The sequence below is a fragment of the Lagenorhynchus albirostris genome, chromosome 16 (assembly GCF_949774975.1).
Source record: "Lagenorhynchus albirostris chromosome 16, mLagAlb1.1, whole genome shotgun sequence".
Taxonomy (NCBI): Eukaryota; Metazoa; Chordata; class Mammalia; order Artiodactyla; family Delphinidae; genus Lagenorhynchus; species Lagenorhynchus albirostris.
In genome coordinates, this window is record NC_083110.1 from 40,967,604 (window position 1) to 40,981,995 (window position 14,392).

At 39.9% G+C, this 14,392-nt stretch overlaps 1 pseudogene; it reads right to left on the minus strand.

Moving 5' to 3' along the window:
- Window positions 1-7,045: 7,045 nt before the first annotated feature.
- On the minus strand, window positions 7,046-9,126 carry LOC132506925 (tigger transposable element-derived protein 1-like; annotated as a pseudogene).
- Between the last annotated feature and the right edge of the window lie 5,266 nt (window positions 9,127-14,392).

Here is a 14,392-nt window from a genome sequence, read left to right on the forward strand (position 1 = left end):
CACTAGGGGCTTGGTGGCTAAGTGTGTAAGCTCTGGTGTCAAGTTGCCTGGGTCCAAATCCTTTCACTGCCACTTATAATCTATGTAACTTGAGTGACTGACTTAAATGGTCTTTGTTCCTTAGAAGTATTGTATGTTTCATAGGATGTATGCTTATATTTATAATATCTAGGTCATGGAAGAACCCGAAATACGTTCACCATTATATTATGCACTAAATATCATGCTAGGAAATGTGAGGAACCTTAAAGTTCCTTCAGAAACTAGCCCTACCTCTAGTAGTTGACAGTTTAAATGGGAAACATGTACCAATAATACATGTAATCTCAGCGTGGCTGGCAGCCTGGGTTTTTACTTCTTGCCCATCTTAAAGTTTGATTTTGCTTTTTGCTACTTCTGTCCTTCCTCTCACCACAAAATAACTCAAAAGGCGTTGGTAATTAATGTAAATTTTACTAAAGTTTCTTTTAGGAGATGGATAAGAAGTTTACACGGCACACTGTAAATTCACTAGCTAGCCATTTGCCCTCTGTCTGAAGTTTCTGTTTTTAGCCTCATAAATGCCAGCTCCTCATTTTCAATTTTCTTTTTATCTGTGGAGTGTCTCCAAATTCCTTTTCTATTCCAGGACGATTAGTTTTTGTGCAGCCTGCATACTCTACTCAGCAAAGCAAAATCTCAGAAATGAGCAGATTTTTTCTCTTGTTCCACAAATATGTCCCATGGAGTGTCAGTTCATTCAGTCCAGATATAACAAGGTAAAAAAGTGACATATCAAAGAAAAGAAATAAGTGCTGTGTGACTTTATAAATGGAAGAGTTTATTTCTGACTAGGGATGCTGAAGTCTTTCTGGGAGTGAATGACAGTTCAGCTGGACTTTGAGAAATGAGTATGACTTGGACACATGGAAATGGATGGGTGGGGGAGGGGAATGAGAGACGAGACAACAGGGTATATAAGATGGAAAGAACTGAAAGTGTGTACAAGCAGACTGAAACGCTGCACTGTATATGTAAAGATCAATGTTCAGTTCAACCAAGCACTACATTATACAAGCTTTCATTACAGTAGAGAAATATTGTCTGTTAACTCATCCTGAGAAATAAACTCTGGAAAAGAGTGTCCTAGAATATTCAGAATTGGGAGATTGCCTCTTCCCTACACTTCAGTAAGGGAAGTGACTATTGGATAGCACAATCTGTGCAATAACTCAGAAAGACAAACCACGAGAAAAAAGCTGGCGTGCAGTAAATAAGTATAAAGCTCCTCCCCCTGAAACTTCTCTGCCATCAAGGTCAGTGGAAGGGGAACCTACCAGACATACCTCCTTCCCACTAAATGCTCACAAATACCCCTCAAATCACAAGTCATTATTTTAAAATATCACTGTCTCTTCATTTCTATTTCCATATACCTACTTTGCTTTTCTTGGTAGTTGCTGAAATTTGGAACAGTGACTAAGTTTTATGACTGTTTTGACACGGTACAGCTTCAGAACAACATATGCATGAACAGAAAGCCAGGAGTGACCAGGAGAACACAGGCTGTGCGCCTAGAGAGAGGCTCTGGGAAGGTACTGGTCTTCCACAGGGTAGGAAACAAGGGTACATCCTATCATTCTTACATCGCGAGGTCAAAGAGATCCCAGCAGTCATCTGGATTTCAGAAATTGGGCTAGAGGAGGTTGGACTGGATTATTGAAAGGACTCTTTAAGAGCAAACAGCCTGTGACTTTTATTTATTTATTTATTTTTCACATTGGAATTAGATGCAGAATTATTTTTAGAAAATTATTTGGAGTCAGGTTGCAATCACTTGCTTAGCTCAGCTTTCCCAATTTCTGTTAACCATGACCTGAGAATCACCCTGGTAACTGCGGTACATGTTTGTCATTTTCAAAAAGCCAGGCTCATTTACCCTTGATTTAAAAGAGTAAATGGTGGACTTTGGCTTCTGCTTTCCTATCTGTAAAGAGACTGTGGTGATTAAATGAAAATCACTAAGATTTTGAGAGCATAAGTCATTGGTTAAAATCACGAATAGCTGGATCCGGACATATTAATGTTCCAAAGCAATTAACTACAAAGACATATTTTTCATGTGACCAGAGACAAATTCAGTTAAGAGAGCTGTCTGCTATCATAAATAAAAACTAAATATCTCCCATAGCACCGTATTCTAATGAAAATGCCAGAAACAAGGGAAATGTTATAGCTAGGTGGTGATCCCAAGCCTTCTCTGAAGAGAGGACAGGGCAAATAGAAAACTGTGTAGTTTTCTATTTGACTGTTCAAAGTGCAAACTAATTTATCATTGGTAATTAGAACAAAATTGGGAGAGGAGTACACCTAGGGAGTCATTTAGCCCAATTCTATAAATTATCACAATGAAAAAAACTAAAACCCAAAGAGGATAATAAAATCAGTGTGCATTTATTGTATTCTTGTCTGTGTCAGGCATTGTGCTAAGCGTCTTTCATATTTCCTATTTATAGCAACTCTGTAAGGTGGCTACAGCTATCCCAGTTTTACAGTGGAAAATTTTTAGTTTTTAAATTTTCATAGATTGCATAGCTAGCAAGCTTAAAAGGATGACCTTAAACCCAATTTTTCTTTTTTCAAATCTTCACCTACTTTTAGATGAAGTATTTTGCCCAAGGCCTAAACAAGCACATCCATATCCTGACTCCTAGTCTGATTTTTTTTTTCTTGCACTATTTGAAGATTATTATGCTGAATTATTGATCCAAAAATCAATCTACTGAACCGTCTACTCCATGGGTCAAGTAACTGTATGTAAAGAAAACTGTTTTGCATACGTAAAACTATATGTACAGAAAAACACATTAAAGTTTTTGGCATGAAAGGAGAATTTTTAAAGAAAGGAAATCTTAAATGCATGATGAATTGCTATATATTAGAGAGCATGAGTGAATTGTCCCATGTGATACTCTAGTACTCCACATATTGTTTTCCAACGTGGCCTAGGAAGGGCAGCTGGATGAAGTAAATAAATATCTACTTGCTAAAATTTTTATTTTGGCAGATGTTCACTTAGCACATTGTTATTTTATCTGGAATATTCATGCTTTTATGTATAATGCTCAACAGCAAAACATTACATGCACACTTTTACACAAAAGCTTTTACCTATTACTGAGTAAATACTTGATATTTATATCCAGAATAGTAACTGATGGTCCTAATGTGTCTACAGGGCTGTAATTCACTTCAGCGTTTTCTGCTGACTTATACACTGCAAGAATACTATCTGAGTGCTTTATTACTGGCTTCAAAATCCTGAGGCTAGGGGCTTCCCTGGTGGCGCAGTGGTTGAGAGTCCACCTGCTGGTGCAGGGGACACGGGTTCGTGCCCCGGTCCGGGAGGATCCCACATGCTATGGAGTGGCTGGGCCCGTGAGCCATGGCTGCTGAGCCTGCGTGTCCAGAGCCTGTGCTCTGCAACAGGAGAGGCCACAACAGTGAGAGGCCCGCATACCACACACAAAAAAAAAATCCTTAGGCTAAGTTTAAAATTCTGGAATATTCACTCTATGGACATATTTTGTTTCCCCAAATTAGAGAGCAAAAATGGTTTGTAAAGTGCTTAGAAGTTGTCATCCAATTATTTGTGTATTTGTAGAATCAGGACAGTGTGATAGTCTTATGTGTCAGCCTTTCTAGGCTATAGTGCATGGTGGTTTAAGTAAACACTAATGTCGGAGATTCGATTGACAGCTATAATCAGTTGACTAAAAGTAAAGCAGATTACCCTCCATAATGTGAGTGGGCCTCAACCAAACAGTTGAAGGCTTTAGGAGCAAAGAGTGAGGTTACCTGGAGAGCAGTTCTGCCTCACAGCTGTAGCATCAAATCTTGACTTTCCAGCTTGCTGGCCTGCCCTAAGAATTTTAGACTTTCTGGCCTCTTCAGTTATGTGAGCCAATTTCTTAAAATAAATTTTTTATTTATATATACAGGCATATCTTGGAGATACTGTGAGTTTGGTTTCAGACTACCACAATAAAGCAAATATTGCAATAAAGTGAATCACAAGCTTTTGGTTTCCCAGTGCATACAAAAGTTTTTTTCTTCCAGTTTTTTTTTTTAACATATATAGCACTGTATAAGTTTAAGTTGTATGGCAGAATTTTTTTGACTTATATACATCATGAAATGATTATCACAACAAATTTAGTGAACATCCATTATCTTATATAGATACAAAATTAAAGAAATAGAAAAAAGTTTGCTTGTGATGAGAACTCTTTTTTTACTCTCTTAATGACTTTCATACATAACATACAACAGTGTTAATTATATTTATCATGTTGTACATCACATCCCTAGTACTTATTTATCTTATAACCAGCAATTTGTACATTTTGACTGCCTTCATTCATACATGGGTGATTTACTACCTTTACTGTACATTTGCCGTTACCAATGAAAATTTTTCCTTTTGTATTTCTAGTTGTGGCCTTTTCTTTTTCATGCAGAGTTCCTTTAACATTTCTTTTAAAGCTGGTTGGTGGTATTGAACTGTTTCAAGTTTTGCTTGTCTGTAAAACTTTTGATCTTTCCATCAATTCTGGATGAAAGCCTTGCTGCGTAGAGTATTCTGGCTGTAGGTTTTTCCCTTTTATCACTTTAAATATATCATGCCTCTCCCTTCTGGCCTACAGAGTTGCTGCTGTAAAGTCAGCTGAAAAGTTCAGTTTTCTGCTGTAAACTCCTTACAGAAATTCCCTTGTACACAACTTGTTGATTTTCCCTGGCTGCTTTGAATACTCTCTCTTTATATTTACCTTTTCCATTTAAATTACAACATGTCTTAGTATGGCCCTTTTTGGGTTTATCTTGTTTGGGACTCTCTGTGATTCCTGGACCAAGATGTCTGTTTCCTTTCCCAGGTTAGGGCAATTTTCAGCTATTATATCTTCAAATATGTTGTCTGCCCCTTTCTCTCTCTCTTCTGCTCTAGGACCCCTATAATGTGAACATCAGTACACTTGATGTTGGCCTAGAGGTCACTTAAACCATCTTCATTTCTTTGTATTTTTTTTGTTGTTGTTCCTCATCTTCAGTTATTTCCAGTACTGTGTCTTCCAGCTCACTGATCCTTTTCTCTGTATCATCTAATCTACTGTTGATGCTTTCTACTGTATTTTATCTTTCAGTTATTGTACTTCTCATCTCCGTTTGGTTCTTCTCTGTGTTTTCTCTTTGTTAAAAGCTTCTAACTTCTAACTCTGTTCATCCAGTTTTCTTCCAAGTTCTTTGGATATCTTATAATCATTACCTTGAACTCTTTATTGGGTAGGTGCTTATCTCTACTTCAGTTAGTTCTTCTTGGATTTTATTTCTTTGTTTGGAACATTTTTCTCTGTCACCTCATTTTGCCTAATTAGCTGTTTTTATTTCTATGTATTTGGTAAGTTGGTTACATTTCCTAACCTTGGAGAAGTGGCCTTTTGTAGGTGATGTACTATGCACCCTAGCAGTGCGCTCCCTTCTGGTCACCAGAGCTTTATGTTCTAGGGGAGCCCCCTATGTGGGCTGCATGGATCCTTCTGTTGTGGTGGGTAGACTACTGTGGGTGATATGTTAGGCATTGTTGGCCCCTGGTCTGGTTAGTTGCTAAGACCTGCTTTGTGTGGAGGCTGCCTGGTGCTGGTGAGCAGGGCGGGGTCACAAAGTGGCTGGCTGCAGAATCCCAGGGGGTCCCATGGCTAACACTGGCCCACTGGTGGGTTTAGCTTGGTTCCAGGGTAAATAGTTGCAGGACTGGGTTGTCAGATCTAGCGTCAAGCCTGCTGGCGGGTGGGGCCGGTTCCTGCCACAGCTGGCTGTGGGGTCTGGGGTGTCCCAAAGCTCATTTTGACTCTCTTGTGGGAAGGGTTAGATCCCGAGGTAGCTGGCTGAGGGGCCCAAGGTGTCGCAGAGCTGGTGCTGGTGTTCTTTTTGTCAGGGCTGGGGCCCAGGAGGTCCTGAGTCTAGTGCTGGCTCACAAGTGGGCCGAATCTACCCCTCGGGTCTCTGGCTGCAATACCCTGGGGGTCGAAGAGTTGGAGTATTTGCCCATGATGGGTGAGGCTTGTCCCAGGGCACACTAGTGGGTGGAACCACATCCTAGGGTCTCTGACTGCAGGGCCTGGGAATCTCGGGGCTAGTGCGGGCACACTAGTGTGTGCGGCTGGGTTCTGTGCCCTCTGGTGTTACAGTGCAGTGTTCTGGGTTGGCTTTGGGCTCAAGGGCTCTTAAGATAGCTGGCCTGCTGGTGGGTGGGGCAGTGTCCCTGCCTGACTAGTTGCTTGGCCTGCAGTGTCCCAGTACTGGTTCTGACAGGTTAGTGGATGGGGTTGGGTCCAGGTGCTAATAAGCTAGAGAGAGGATTCCAAAATAGCATTTGTCAGCACCAATGTCCTTGTGGTAGAATGAGCTCCCCAGAAGGGCTGCCACCAGTGTCTGTGCTCCCAGGGTGAGTTCCAGTTGCCTCCTGCCCTCAGGAGGCTCTCCAAGATCAGCAGGCTCCTTTCAAATTACTGCTTCTGCCCTGGGTCCTAGAGCATGTGAGATTTTGTGTGCGTCCTTTAAAAGTGGATTCTCTCTTTCCCACAGCCCGCTGGCTCTCTTGAAAATAAGCCCCACTGCCCTTCAAAGCCAAATGTTCTTGGGGCTTGTCTTCCCAGAGCAAGACCCCCAGGCTGAGGAGCCTGATTTGGGGCTTGGACCCCTCCCTCCTTGGAGAGAACCTCTGCAATTTTAATTATCTTCCCATTTGTGGGTCACCCCCCTGGGGGTGTGAGTCTTGACTAAACCATGATTCCGCTCCTCTTAACCATCTTGTTGTGGTTTCTTCTTTATATATTTAGCTGTAGATCTTTTCTGCCAGTCGTCCGGTCCTTCTCATCAATAGTTGCACTGTAAATAGTTGTAATTTTGGCCCCTGGGTAGAGTCTTCCAACTCTGCCATCTTGGCCACACTTTCTGTCATATAGCAGTTATGTTTATACTCTACTGTAGCCTGTTAAGTGTGCAGTAGCTAACCATCCTCTGAACCTTCAGCAGGTTGTAATATTTTTGCTGGTGGAGGGTCTTGCCTATATGTTGACCACTGCTGACTGATCAGGGTGATGGCTGCTGAAAGCTGGGTTGGCTGCAGCATTTTTTTAAAAATAAGACAGCAATGAAGTTTGCTGCCTTGATTGACTCTTCCTTTCATGAACTATTTCTTTGTAGCATGCAGTGCTGTTTGATAGCATTTTACCCACTGTAGAATTTTTTAAAAAACAAAAACGGGAGCCAGTCCTCTCAAACCCTGTCACTGTTTTATCAAGTAAGTTTATATAATATTGTAAATTCTTTGTTGTCATCTCAACAGTCTTTACAGTAGCTTCATCAGGAGTAGATTCCATCTCAAGAACCCACTTTCTTTACTCATTCATAAGAAGCAACTGCTCTTCTCTTAAAGTTTCATCATGTGATTTTAGTAATTCAGTCACATCTACAGGCTGCTCTTCTGATTCTAGTTCTCTTGCTCTTTCTACCATATTTGCGATTACTTACTCCTCTGAAGTCTTCAATCCCTCAAAGTCATCCATCAGGATTGGAATCAACTTCTTCCAAACTCCTGTTAATATCGATATATTGACCTCTTCCCAGGAATCATGAGTGTTCTTAATGGCATCTGTTGTAGAATGGTGAATCCTTTCTAGAAGGTTTTCAATTGACTTTGCCCAGATTCATTAGAGGAATTACTGTCTATGGCAGCTATAGCCTGACAAATTGTATGTCTTAAATAATAGGACTTGAGAGTTGAAATGATTCCCTGATCCATGGTCTGCAGAATGGGTGTTGTGTTAGCAGGCATGAAATCATCATGAATTTCATTGTACATCTTCATCAGAGCTTTTGGGTGACCAGGTACATTGTCAATGAGCAGTACTTTTTTGAAAGGAATCTTTTCTTTTTTTTTTTTTTTTTGAACAGTAGGTCTCAACAGAGGGTTTAAAATATTCAGGAAACTGTTGTCAACAGTTGTGCTGTCACCTGGCTTCATTGTTCCATTTATAGAGCACAGGCAGAGTAGATTTAGCATAATTCTTAAGGGCCCTAAGATTTTCAGAACGGTAAATGACCATTGGCTTCAACATCAAGTCACCAGCTGGATTAGCCCCTAACATGAGAGTCAGCCTGTCATTTGAAGCTTTGAAGCCAGGCATTCACTTCTGCTCTCTAGCTGTGAAAGTCCTAGATGGCATCTTCTTCCAATGTAAAGCCGTTTTGTCTACATTGAAAATCTGTTGTTTAAGGTAGCCACCTTCATTAATCAACTTAGCTAGATCTTCTGGATAACTTGCTTCTACATCAGCACTTGCTGCTTCACCTTGCACTTTAATATTACAGAGATAGCATCGTTCCTTAAAACTCATGAATCAACCTCTGCTATTTTCAAACTTTTTCTACAGCTTCCTCACCTCTCTCAGCCTTCATAGAATTGCAGAGAGTTAGGGCCTTGCTTTGGATTAGGCTTTGGCTTAAGGGAATGTTATGGCTGGTTTGATCTCCTATCCAGACCACAGTAATAAGGCTGTTTTGCTTTTTTTTCATTCATGTGTTCACTGGATTAGCACTTTTTTTTTTCTTGGCTGCGTTGGGTCTTCGTTGCTGTGCGCGGGCTTTCTAGTTGCGGTGAGCGGGGGCTACTCTTCGTTGAGGTACAGGGGCTTCTCTTGTTGCGGAGCACAGGCTTTAGGCGTGCGGGCCTCAGTAGCTGTGGCTCACAGGCTCTAGAGCCGCAGGCTCAGTAGTTGTGGCACATGGGCTTAGTTGCTCCGTGGCATGTGGGATCTTCCCAGAGCAGGGATTGAACCCGTGTCCCCTGCACTGGCAGGCAGATTCTTAACCACTGTGCCACCAGGGAAGTCCCAGGATTAGCACTTTTAATTTCCTTCCGGAAGTTTTGCTTTGCATTCACAACTTGGTTAACTGGTGCAAGAGGCCTAGCTTTCGGCCTATCTAGCCTTTTGATATGCTTTCCTCACTAAGCTTAATTGTTTCTAGCTTTTGATTTAAAATGAGAGATGTGTGACTCTTTTTTTCACTTGAACACTTAGAAGCCATTGAGAGATTACTAAGTGGTCTAATTTCAATATTGCTGTGTCTCAGGGAATAGGGAGGCCTGAAGGGAGGGAGGGAGGGAGATGGGAAATGGCGGGGGGATAGAGTAGTCAGAACACACACAACATTTATCAATTAAGTTCGCTATTTTATATGGGCACGGTTTACAGCACCCTAAAATAATTACAATAGTTACAGATAAGATCACTGATCAAAGATCACCATAACAAAGATAATAATAATGAAAAAGTTTGAAATCATATGAGAATTACCAAAACGTGACACAGAGACATGGAATGATCAGATGTTGGAAAAATGGCACCAAGAGACTTGCTTGACGCTTAGATAGTTGCCATAAACCTTCAATTTGTAAAAAAAACAAAAAGCAAGCAGTGTCTGTGAAATGCAATAAGGTGAAGCACAATAAAAAGAGGAATGCCTCTATATATAAAGTTGATGAAGTTCTTAGACTTATATGCTAACTTTCAGGTTTCTGTGACAGTGAAGACAGTTATCTTTGAAGTGTTTTGAAAGATTATTAGTCACAACTGTCATGGTTGAAAATAAAGGAAACCAAATTTAAAAAATGGGAAATTGTTGGCATTTGCCACTGGGAAGTGTAGAGATACAATTAAGCCTTAGGTGCCCATGAAACTAGGTGCAGTGTGGGCCAGGACTCTCACTCTACTCACAGCTTTGCTTTTCCATGTATGTTCCATTCACTTTATCACCCTGCAGGCCAGCTTCATCCACATGGTAGGAAATTCTGTATCAGGAGTTCCTGAGCATCAAACCTCCTCACAGCTTCTACCCTCACTGAGTCCTTTTACTCATTTCTAATAAGCAAAACCTTGGCAAAAGACCTGATTGACTCAACTTTAGTCAGGTGCCGTTCCCAAGAACCCTTCAAATGTGAGTGGAGGTGGGGCCATGTAGCTTCTTACCAATATTATAGAAATACAGACAGGACAAGGGACAGTACTTGGCTGACAACACCAGAGGATTCTCAATCCAGAATAAGAAATGACTGATTTTGTTCTGGGTGTGTATATAATAGTTCACAGATTGAACTCTATTTCTTTCATGAACTAGAGAATTAGCGCTAACCAAATGACAGCTGAATATGAATCAAGTGTGAAATACTCAATTGGGTGAGTAGTTTTAGATTAGCAAAGAAACGATTAAAGGGATTTGGGGTGTTATATAGGTAGATTAACAGTAAACTCATATACCAAATATCTTGACCCACAGGGCAGGAATCTCAACTTTGGCCTGTGCAGGCAGGTTGATATGATAGAGTTTGATTAGGAATCAAAACTCTTCAATCAGATTTTTTTCTTATAGTTGAATAATCATGATAAAAAAATGACACTTTATGTTTTCTTAAAATAAAAAGGCTTTATAAAAATTTCTCTCTAAAATATTGATTTGATTACTCAAAATATAAAGATTATTATCTATTTAGTTAGAAAAGTTAAAAGTAGGCTGAATATAGTTATTCTAACCAAAAGAAGATTCTTACATAGCATAAGTTCTCCTCAGTTGAAGAAATTATGAGTTGAAATACCTTTTTTAGTCTCATTTTGTACATCGTTGGCTAGGTGAAGAGTTTTTTCTTGCCTTTCAGCTCTTTTGGCCATTTCCTGATCTGTCTGTTTTCTTTGGAAGACCTTGCCTTTTCAGAGTTACCCTTCAGTATAGCTCAACATTACTCACTTTACTCTGCCCCCTAAGCTGCTACTTGAGAATAGGATTTTGGTCCTAGGGATCTTATCTCCAGCACTAAACACGGTGTCCCAAAGCTAGAGCGTTCAATCAATGTGTTCGGTCTTTGTCTGCGAGTACCCTAAAAAAGGAACAGAAATATGAAAATATGTAGTGTTCAGGTACCAACAAATAGACAGGGTGGAGCCTAAGGAACTCAGGGTGATCCTGCAAAGGGAAAACCACTTGTGAGTCATGTTAAAGAACTTAGGCTTGAACTTCTGTAGGCTCCGGGGTAGGTTTTATGCAGGGCAGTCAATTGGAGAGCCAGTGTTGTGCTAGGACCATGCTAACACTGGTCAAATAAATCTGGCTGAGATTAATATGGTAGACTTGCGTTTGCAGAATTAACAGAGAAAAGTCTTTTGGCAAATGACAAAGTTTTGTTTGGGTTCTCCTTTCTTCCTCTCATTGTAAAGGAATCTGTCTATGGAGAATAGTTCTAGGGTTTTTTATGTTTTAATACCTGAATTTATGTGAGTAAAATTACTTGCAGCAGCCAGGAGTGAAAAATGTCAGAAGAAAGATATGTTAGAGAACACTGTCAGTCAATCTGGGAAAACCAAGATCAGTTGACAAGTCTAAAGAACAGGAGAAGGGAAAAACTTTACAACCACCACAAAACAACTGGAAATAAAAAGCAGAAACATAAAGGAAGCTTGAATCTGGAAGAAGATTGATTACAAAATGAAGGGTCACAGGGCATGTGTTTTCAGTCTCAAGCTGTGGGAATGGGCCAGGCTGGGTTAAAGGAATAGGGTCAGGCCTGAGATATGTGAATTAGAGAAGAATGGAACATGAACTTGGAGGAGTGTCATAATTTCAACAGCTGACATACAGTCCACTAAGCATAGTTGGCAGGTATTAGCAGGTGAGGGTGATATTCTACAATTGTAAAACTAAGGAAATAACATGGCTTTCATCCCCTGAGAAAGTCATGATATGAAACAGAAAGATCAAAATACTGTCTGTTTAATTTTTTCACTTGTGAGGTCATCTTAAAATACAAGGACAATGCAGTATCAAACATCAGTTACACACTTAGATATGTAAATCGACTTGAGGATGAAATGTGACAAACTCCAAATGGATTAACGGTTATAATAATAAAAGCATATTGCTTTTTCAATTTTCATTCAGCAGCAAAATGGGGAAATACTACATTTGATACTGTACATATCATTGATGAGACCTGTGGGCCACACGTAATAGCATAGTGATACTTTACATCTACATAGAGGTTTTCACATCAGTGCACAAATGAACTCTCAGTGGCAGCATCATTATCCCGTTTGCAGAGCAGAGGGGCCTTTGCAACTGCCTGGGAGAACAGATAGTCTTTATGTCTTGCCCTGGATAGTGACTGCTTTGATTTATTTGGAGGATGAACTCATTTCAACCCTGTAGCTTTTCCTCATGACCCAGGTTCATTTTCTTGATCCTGAAATTCTTCTCTTCAGTTAACATACTGAGGGGGCATTGAAACTGGTTCTGGATCCCACAGCATCTGCATTTGAGTGACTAAGTTATAAATACAGAAGAGCATATATGTATACACATACATATGCAGGAATGCATTTATATATGCATGTGTATGTGTATAAAATGGCTTTATTGAGATTATAATACACATAGCATAAAATGCCGCCATTTAAAGTATGCTCCATTTGGAGCATATGATAGTACTGTTTGAGCAAAGTGTATTGTGAAGGGGATATTTCTCATTGCAGGGAGGAGACTGCTGGAGCTCATTGAAAAGAAAGAAGGATGGGTAGTGGGAGGAGAGCCCAGTGTTAAGAGCAGGTGACCAGCCACCTACAACGGGTCTGTTGCCCAAGAGCCTGGTGACCCAAAGAGTGAACCTCAGGAGAAGTGCATCATGGCTCTATGGAGGCCAGAGCACTATACACTGAGCATGGAGAGAGAAGGAGGGGTAGAACCTTTCACAGCTTAGGAGTGACAGGTGATAGCCTCCCTACTCCTAGAGTTGAGGAGCCCAAGCAGTAGTTTCAGAAGGAGTGGGAAAGTGGGGGAAGACAATAGGGATGGATACATCATAGTTCTCAATCAGTAAGAGATCACACTAAGAATTTTGCTATGCAAAGAAATGGGGGCAGTGCCATTTAAAAAAAAGTAGATTGATTCATCATTCATTCATTTAGATGAGAAAGATTACATTAAGCTATTATACTGATAGGAATAATCCAGTCAAGAAGGGAAACCTTTTGATGCAGGAGAGTAAGGTCAGAGGGGATGGGGTCTAAGGCACGAGGGTAGAGGTTGGTCTTAGGTAAGAGCATCAACAGTTCTTCCATTATAACTGGAAGGAAGGCAGAGCAACATGGACACGTGTGAGAGGCCCCTATTGGGAGGAGAGTTCCCACAATCCTGTGAGTGGGAGTCCAGACCTAGAAAATGTAATTCGGTTAATGTTGTGGGACCCCCATCCATCCCTCCATTCATTCATTTATTGAAGAAAATTCTGTACTAGGCATTTTACTAGCTGCTGAATACTGTGTAATAGTGAATAAATTAAAGACCGGAATAGTTTGGCAAAACAGTTTTCATAGAACAGTTATGTCTGAAAATTCTAGAAGGTAAATCATTTTTACAATGTACTGCTTAGTGGAAAATTTAGTTTTACACGTTCTATTTTGGCTAACATTGCTAAATGATAAGCCAGGGATGAAAAGGTTAAAACATGGGAATTATAAGATTCATGGAAAAGGCAAGTAGCTTTATTATAGAGGGACATTATCATTTTTAATTTTATCTCTCATTTTTCACTATTAATGTTTTAAATCACTCTTTTAAAGAGGACTATAATAAAGAAATACCTTTTGAAAACTGCAAATACAAATTTAGGCGCTAAATGTGTCAGGATTCTTTGGCTGAATATGGGATGGTGGTGATGATCAAGCATCTACAGTAGAAAAACGTAAGCACATTTGTGGAATATCCATATATATCTGTATCTGTCTGTGTATCTGTATCTATAAAACATCCTCTCCTGCACCAATCTCCAGCTGTGTTAATTTCAGTCTCCTGTGCTCTTTTTCTTCCCCAGCTTTATTGAGGTATAATTGACAAATAAAATTGTAAGATATTTGAAGTGTACATTGTACTTTTTTGATATACCTGTGCATTGTGAAAGGATTTCCACTATCACCTCACATATTTATCTTTTTTTTTTAGTGACAGTATTTAAATTATACTCTTTGCAAATTTCACTTATATATCCAGTGTTATCAACTCTAGTCACCATGTTTTACATTAACTTCTCAGACCTTATTTATCTTATTAGTCTCTTATGTTCTTGACTTTATTTTTTGTTGGCTATGTCAATTTCACCTCAGATACTGAATTACAACTGACCAAACAACAAACAAAAATACCAACTACATAAGGCCATAAGTGCAAACTTCTAGTTCCTTTATCCCCTTATTTATTATGAATACTTTTCAGAAGCAGAATACAGCAGTTGTGTGTCAGATTGTTTTTTGTT